This window comes from Macrobrachium nipponense, chromosome 43, assembly GCF_015104395.2.
Source record: "Macrobrachium nipponense isolate FS-2020 chromosome 43, ASM1510439v2, whole genome shotgun sequence".
NCBI classification, from domain to species: domain Eukaryota; kingdom Metazoa; phylum Arthropoda; class Malacostraca; order Decapoda; family Palaemonidae; genus Macrobrachium; species Macrobrachium nipponense.
In genome coordinates this window covers 6,035,079-6,042,620 of record NC_061104.1, presented here as the reverse complement: position 1 = coordinate 6,042,620, position 7,542 = coordinate 6,035,079, and the positions used below count along the sequence as shown (strand labels likewise).

The 7,542-nt window shown below is 48.7% G+C and overlaps 1 protein-coding gene across 1 annotated transcript in view; it reads right to left on the bottom strand.

Moving 5' to 3' along the window:
- The window catches only part of LOC135213787 (thyroid transcription factor 1-associated protein 26 homolog), a gene marked incomplete at its 3' end in the record, with an annotated part of 99,680 nt that extends 93,542 nt beyond the window's left edge, over positions 1-6,138 (bottom strand). The window contains exon 1 of the mRNA XM_064247914.1: positions 6,015-6,138. The remainder of the gene's footprint in view (positions 1-6,014) is intronic.
- Between the last annotated feature and the right edge of the window lie 1,404 nt (positions 6,139-7,542).

The following is a 7,542-nucleotide window of genomic DNA, read 5'->3' as shown; positions in this document are numbered from 1 at the left end:
TTGAAGACGAAGGTAGATATTGAATGCAACCTACGTCTTCACAGACGAATCGAGAGAAGGATTCTCAAGATTCATAACCTGTGCTTACAAATGACTGAAAACGCTAACCGCTATTCATTGCTGTCGGTGAGAAGTCGTAGTTGCAATGAAAGCGGGGCGTTCTTCAGTAATGAAAACACAGGGGAAAACCGCCTGAAGAATGCTTCTCATGGGCTGAACATTTGGAAGTAGAGCTGTCAGGTCGGAGAGTAGGCGATGTCTTCTGACAGATCTCGTAATTCGGGTTGAACAATGAACAATTGTACACCTACGAATACGAGATATTTTTGAAGACAAACTCAGATGTCTGCAAAATCATTCGCATTATCGCATGCGATGCAGCGGGAGACTTGTACAGACTTCTGTTACCGTGCGGTAACAGAAAGATGAAAAGAGTCCAAGAGATATCTCTATTGAAAATTCTCGCAATGTCGAAGGCGATGGACTCTAGCGTCACAGCAGTAATGGTCCTTCATTATTGCGAGAATCCCCATTAATCAGAGACCTAAGTCCATGATTGTTGGGCAGAGATACGGTTCGGTAGTCAATCAAACCAGGGGAGAGAGAGACATAACTGACCGTGCATCTCGGAGGCCCAGCTGATACTGAGCTGCTGTCAGGCAGTTCAATACGCAGTAGTTGAGCCTGAGCTCTCGCCGACTCGTCATCCTGAGTTGCCATGTAATCCATTATTCCATGAAGGAATGCGTTCGGCTAGAACTACCGAGCATAAAAGATATGCTCGAGCAATTATATTTAGGCGAAACGAATTTCGCGGTAAATATAAAAGTTGAAATGGTGTTGTCGTGACAAAACCATAAGTATATAAAATTGAAACTGAAAACTCCTGGGAGGTTGCAGGCAACCCCGAGTTGCAGTTCAATTAGAATACTTCTCTTCTAAGTCGCAATCCGTAGATAAACTAGGATATGCGCCTACCCCTCGGACAATTCAACTGCTTAGTAGAATCATGTCGCGAGGTTAATATACGTAGTATATTTGTAGGATTCTGAACAACGATCTCCATCCTAAATTCTTTCCTTCAAGAAAACAAAATAAGGATTGGAGATCGACCACCTTCGATCTCTATCAAAGAGTGAAGGAGAAGTCTTCCTCGAAGGAAAGCTTCAATGGTGAACAGAATACTAAGACGATAGTTCTTCAGCCAAACTGGATATTCCCGTCCGATCTTCTCTATTCCAGGTTGGTCGCCTACTGTAAGATAGTTTCTTTCATCAGCAGTCTTCTTACCCAATGCTAGAAATTCCAGGAATTCGAGCATAGGCGAGGTTCCCGATTATCATGTAACATCGGGGATTCTCGTCTCGCTCACTTTAGACCGTGGTCTCGCCTAGTGTTTGGAGATCGTTAAAAAAACTCGAACACTCTGAATGCGCTAGAAATTCCTTAGAATTCTAAGCAGTCTGCGAAACCCCCACCGAATTCGTCAAAACGATATCGGCTGGTTGGTCCTCTCGATTCCCGTAGAAATCGAGAATGGGGCAGGATCCCTCCTCAACGACCGGGGCTTACGTCAGGTAGGACCGAAGGTCCCCCCGGTAGCGCAGTCCCGAACGTGGGATCCTACAGAGAAATCTCTGTAGGATCCCTCCCCTTTCCCTCGTAGCCGTAAGGAGAGAGGGAATGGTGGAGGAATTGGATACTCGCTCGCTTCCCAGTGGGAACTAGCAGTTGGAGAAGAATAGGAGCAGCCATCGCCTTGCGGCGATTGGTCTCTCAGAGTCTGGGAAAATACGTATCGTCAGGAGAAAACGTTTTCCCCCGCGGAGGGTTACGAAACTCTCACTGTAGGTAAGGGTCTGCCGCCACTGTGAACGTCGTCTGGGTGGCTGACGACACCTGACGGGGAGAGCCGATACCGTCCTCCGACTCATTCCAGTCCTCGTCGAGGTCGAAACCTCTCAGGAGGACCGAAGGAGTATTTAAATACGGTGTCCGAAGACACGTAGAAACGCCGCTGTCGCAGTAGAGGAGGTGGAAGTAGCTTGATCGACCGGCCAGAACTGAGCGAGCCTTCTTGTCGGAGACGAGAGACTCTGGTTCGAGACCAGAATCGGCAAGCTCCGATCGCGGCAGACCCACCGTCGGTTTGGGTTCCCTCTCGGGCCCCAAAACGACTCGAGCAGAGACGTGGGCTCTGCTGGTGGGAGCGGCAATCCTTCCGCAAGGTCATTATGCTGACGAGAATCAGCTTAATGACTTCTGTTAATCTCCTCTGTATCTCGGGAGTAAACCGCGCTCTTGCGGAGTAGGACCGTCCAGTCCTTCCAACAAGAACAGATCCCGAGATACTCCTCCTTCCGAAGGAAGGAAAAAGCGGCAGACCCCTGACGGTCGCCTCCAGCTACTTGCACGTATGTCCTGGTCCGGTCCTAGAACCGCTGCCTGCCGGTCCATACGGCGTCATAGCGGGATCGCGAGCGGCGCACCTCTCGCGATCACTCATAGGTTACCTCGCTCCTCCGGTGTAGCCCGAGGAGGTTGAAGTACAGGAGAGGCAGACCTGACGCCCCCCCCTAGCTCGCTGGCAGGACCAGCGTGCTTGGAGGGCTGCTGCTGATCGTCAACCCGCGGTGGCGATCGAGCAGCAGGCCTAGCCTTGCCGCTCGCCTGGGGCGAGAGGCTCGGCTGAGAACGTCGACGCTGATCTCTAGCGTCAGGCGAGCTGTTGCTGGTTACCATCTTCGCCCGTCCCGATGGATCCGATGGGAGCGGCGTCAGGTGACCTGCTAGGTTCGCTGTCGCGGTGAGACCGGCGAGCGTCCTCTCGGCGCGTCGAGCCGCTGGTACCAGCCGTGGCTGGTACCGACGGCCGCGGGGACCCCTTCCTCGCCTCAACTCGTGGCTGGTCAGCGACCGTCACGTCAACCCGAGCAGCCAGCTGGTCGCTGCGAGAGCGTCCACTGGCCTGACGAGAGTCGTCTGCACGACTCTCGCCAGTCTTCTGCTCCGCGCTTCGGTCTTGACGGCGAGCGAGCGAGCTTGGGCGTCAAGACTTTGGCTGGACGGTCTCCCGCGGGAGACCGTCCACTCGGTACTTCTCGCTAACGAGAAGCCGAGGCGGATCCTGGTTTAGCGGCAGAACCGCTAGAACCAGGCGAGGTAGTGCCAGCCGAAGCTGGTACTCCTCTGGTCCCCGTCTTCTTCTCCTTGGTAGAAGAAAAGACGGGCCCTGTTCCCGAGGGAGCAGGAGGACCAGCAGAAGAGCTCCCCGAATCGCCGGAGCGGAGACGGGCCCTTAGAAGGTCCCGAAGGAGCCTTCTTAGGGGGAAAAAACCCGGGTTACCAGCTGGTCGCTGCAAGAGCGGCCGCTGGCCTGGCAAGAGTCACCTGAGCGTCTCTCACCAGCCTTCTGCTCCGTGCCGCGTCTTGGCGCCGAGCGAACTCTGGCGCCGAAACTTGGCTGCACGGTCTCCCGAGGGAGAACGTACACTCGGGATCTCTCGCGAACGAGAGACCGAGCCGGAACCTGGCGTAGCGGCATCGCCGCTAGCACCAGGCGAGGAAGTACCAGAGCTAACCGATACTCCTCTGGTCCCCGTCTATCTCTTCCTTGCGGAAGGGAGACGGGGCCCCGCCCCAAGATCCCGGAAGGAGCAGGAGGACCAGCAGAAGGACCCCCCGTCCCACCGAGGTGGGACGGGCCACTTAGAAGTTCCCGAAGGAGACTTCTTAGGGGGGAAGGCAGCCTTCTTCTTCTTCGGCTTATGGGCCTTAGAAGTCGAAGGGGAAGAGGCAGCAGCAGACGATGAAGACGAAGATGACAGCTTCCTCTTCTCCTCTTCCTCGTCAGGTCCTCCATCCAGGCCGGAGCCGGGGCTATTGCCGAAGCAACACGGCCCGACTGCACCTGTCCGGAAGGACCTGGGACTGGGGGAAGACACACCGTGGGCCAGGACCCAGCATGGACAGGCACAGGAACCAGGAGCGACAGGAACAGCAACCAGCTCAGGAGCGGCAGGAACAGCGGCAGCTGGTAGACCCAGAAGGGACAGCCAAAGCCAAAAACAGCGGGAAAAAAAACACATCAGCGGCAGGTACGGCCAGGCCCAGCGATCGCCTCGTAGAATCATCGGCAGCCAGCGGAACCTGGGTCCTGGCGCCCGGTCCCGGGGCGAGCTGCTGAACAGCGGGAAGTCTGGGGCAGGCAACACGAAAAAGAAAACGGCGGCGCGGCAACCCCACCTCGGTAGCTGCGGCCCTAGTAGCGGCAGACGGCTGTCATCGACACAGCATGGGGAGTGTAGACCAGGAGGGGGGGAGCAGCATAAGCGGCCGTGGTAGTAGTGGAGACCGCCCCAGACCTCGCTAGACGCTGCAGCAGCCCGTGGATGCTAGGCACGCCCTGCCTCCGCGGTGGTCCATACCTGTCCAAGGTCGTCTCCCACGGATGTAGCACCCTGCGGTAACATAGATAGATTAGTAAGAGGGGTTCCCTCACGCACGGGGGGAAGAAACATGCCCCACCCCGAACGAACGGAGGAAGACCCCAAATACAAAATACAACGAAAAAGCTGAGCGGGGGGCAGGAAGGAAGACGAAGAATCGGATACCAAGGGAGTCGCGGGAGAGCTTTCCGACGACTTCCTGGCAGACCTTCGCTTCCCCTACCCCCGCACAGCAGTGAAAAGTAATATGAAAATGAAACAGAATACTGCCCTCACTTCATAGAACTTAAAGGGGAAAAGATCAATTCCCGGGTAAGAACGGAAACTTGATCCAATAATATGATGCTATCATAAAATATATATGAAAATGAAACAGAATACTGCACTTGCGATTTCATTTTCACATAAAAAAAACGTAAGGATCAATTCCCGGGTAAGAACGGGAAATTATCCAAATTGAAAATTGATCATAAATTTCAAAAAATGCAATAGAAATGAAAATGAAAGAATATGCAAATTGCGAATCCCCTTTCATTGCATTCTATTATACAAAATTAAAAGGCTCGTGCCGAGCGCAAACACACTCTCGGTAACGAACGCACAGGGCAAACATATAATGAAAAGAGTACTTACATTTTCAATTACACACTTTCGCCCACAATACATGACTCGGTGCGAGCGCGCCCGCCCTCGGCACCGAGGCATAATTCAAGGGTTCAATTCATGAAAAGAGAGGAAATCGCCGCATCTACGGCGATAACTCCATGTTGGTTCATAATTAAGTAATGAAAATGAAAACAGTGTACTTACAGTTTCATTTTCAAGTCAAACAAACCATTAGTAGAAAACACAATATAAACAAAGCATACGACGATGAAGCGGGCAGAGAGCGATGACGAACACGTCCTTCACACCCGCGGCCGAAAGCAAAAGTGATTTGTTTACCTCCCAGTCGCGCGGCGCGCGACTGTCGGACAAGCAGTTAACTACCGTTCTCCCCTTGTTCGAAGCTTACGACCGTTCCAGCTGCCGCTAGCTACTTCCTATTGTTAAAGGACCGATGGTTTGTATTACGTATCGGAACAAAAGTACATTATAACGCATCCTGACACTGGAGTAGGGGTCTTTAGCTCCGTTTCTCACCAACAAGTCGCGACTGATGCCCATCTCCGATGTCAGGACGCGTTATAATGTACTTTTTTGGGGGTTGTACACATTGATCGTACATGGTCCACCCCTGTACCATGTGGTTTTTTACCCTAGTTAATGATACTTCAACAACTGCTGCTTATAGGTAGTAGTACCTATAGGCTATACTATATATCTACTTCCTGTGTGCATACATACCTAGGTACCTAGCCCTATACCTAGTCCTAAATAGGTAGGTAGGTAGTAGCTAGCTACTGATACTAGGCTAGGTAGCCTACTAGGTAGATACCTAGCTAGTACTACTACTAGTACTTTTACGTTTAGGAAATGCCTAGTAGTATGCTAATCTCGTTCAGTTTCAAGAAATCTACTCAAGGTATCAGCCCAATAAAAAAAATGCTAGCCTTTCTGTCTTACCATACGGCTCAAAAAGTGGTCACCTAATGTAATATAAACAATATTTCAAAAGTTTGTCCTCGTTGTAAGATCTGGTACGAGTATTATAGTAGTATTTATAGCTTCATCCCTATGTAACGGCTTCCCACTTTGTTCTAATTTGGCTGTGTACGTATTAGGTTTTTTAATTTTCCCTATAGTTCCGTGTACTTTTGACAAATTCTTCTATTTTGAAGAATTTTTCTCAATTTTTCAGCAAAAAGGAAAGTATTACTTATCAATTCGGTCTCATCTGTTTAGAATTACAACAACTACCCCAGTGGTGTTTTATGCCGGGTAATAAAGATTTAATTCTTTTTTTTTCTTTCTTTCACTTTGTAGACATTCTAGTTGTTCACCTTTCAGTCATTTCCTTCTATTTAATCATAACGTATTTGGTCTGGTTCTGCTTAATAATATTGCCTCATTGTCTATTTCGTTTTTATCATACCCGTTGCCCGATGTTTTCTCGTATCTTTTTAAATTTGCTACAGATATCCAGAGTTGGATTCTCATTCGTTTCTAGTTATCTAATTTTTTTCTTACCATCTGCTTAGACAGGGCGATCATTTTCATATACTCGGGATACAAAGTTACTGTTATTGTTTGAATTCTATTACATTTTAGTTAAATCAATACAACTAACCTTGTTACTACACCACCTAAATAGTGTACTATTTTGTTTTACTAAGATGCCCTAACTTTATTGGATATATTCTATATATTGTATCATCTCTTAAATATAATTAAGACAACAGTTTTCAGACGATCGTTTGTAAATCCTATACATGTGTCCAGATTTTCTATGATCGTGTAATTGACGTCCCTGAAAAATAAGGGATTAGTTAATCCATTGCTTTCTATAACGTTTATCACACTGACTTCCTTTCGTTATATATTGCTTAGAGTGGTTGTATCATTAGTATATATCGTAGCTAGTGAATGAATGGTTTCGCAATGTATATTTCATCATGACTCATTACGTTTCTTTCGCCTACAGCCATGTGCTATTTGAAAATCTTATATATCAAATTGTGGGTCTTTCCCTGTAAATGCCTACTCAGCACAGTATTTCAATAAATATACGACTGTTAAGTGTCCCTTTTCGTATATCCAATGTCTATATATTTATCATATGATAAGATACATTAAAAACACTATTGATCCGACATGTTTTTAGCAAGGGTGTATGTTTATTGTACGAGTTTTAAACCAGTTTCCCTTGTGTACCTAGCGTTTAGTGTGTGATGAAGCATTGTGCTCGTTCCTTGGTTAGCTACGTAAAAAGGCATAGTCTTCACTGTAATTTCCTCCGGTTTAATTTGAACAACTACACTTGGGGGTATCCTCATTCCTGGCAGGGGTTTGGTTTCCTGACTCACAGTCAAGTGTCGGACATTCCATCAGCTGCAAGACTGTGGGTTTGCCTTTCCTGTGACCTCCTACCCACTTGCCAAGTTATTTCTTCTTTCTTTCACATGTGGTGTAAGGCATTTCCTTACCTTTCTCG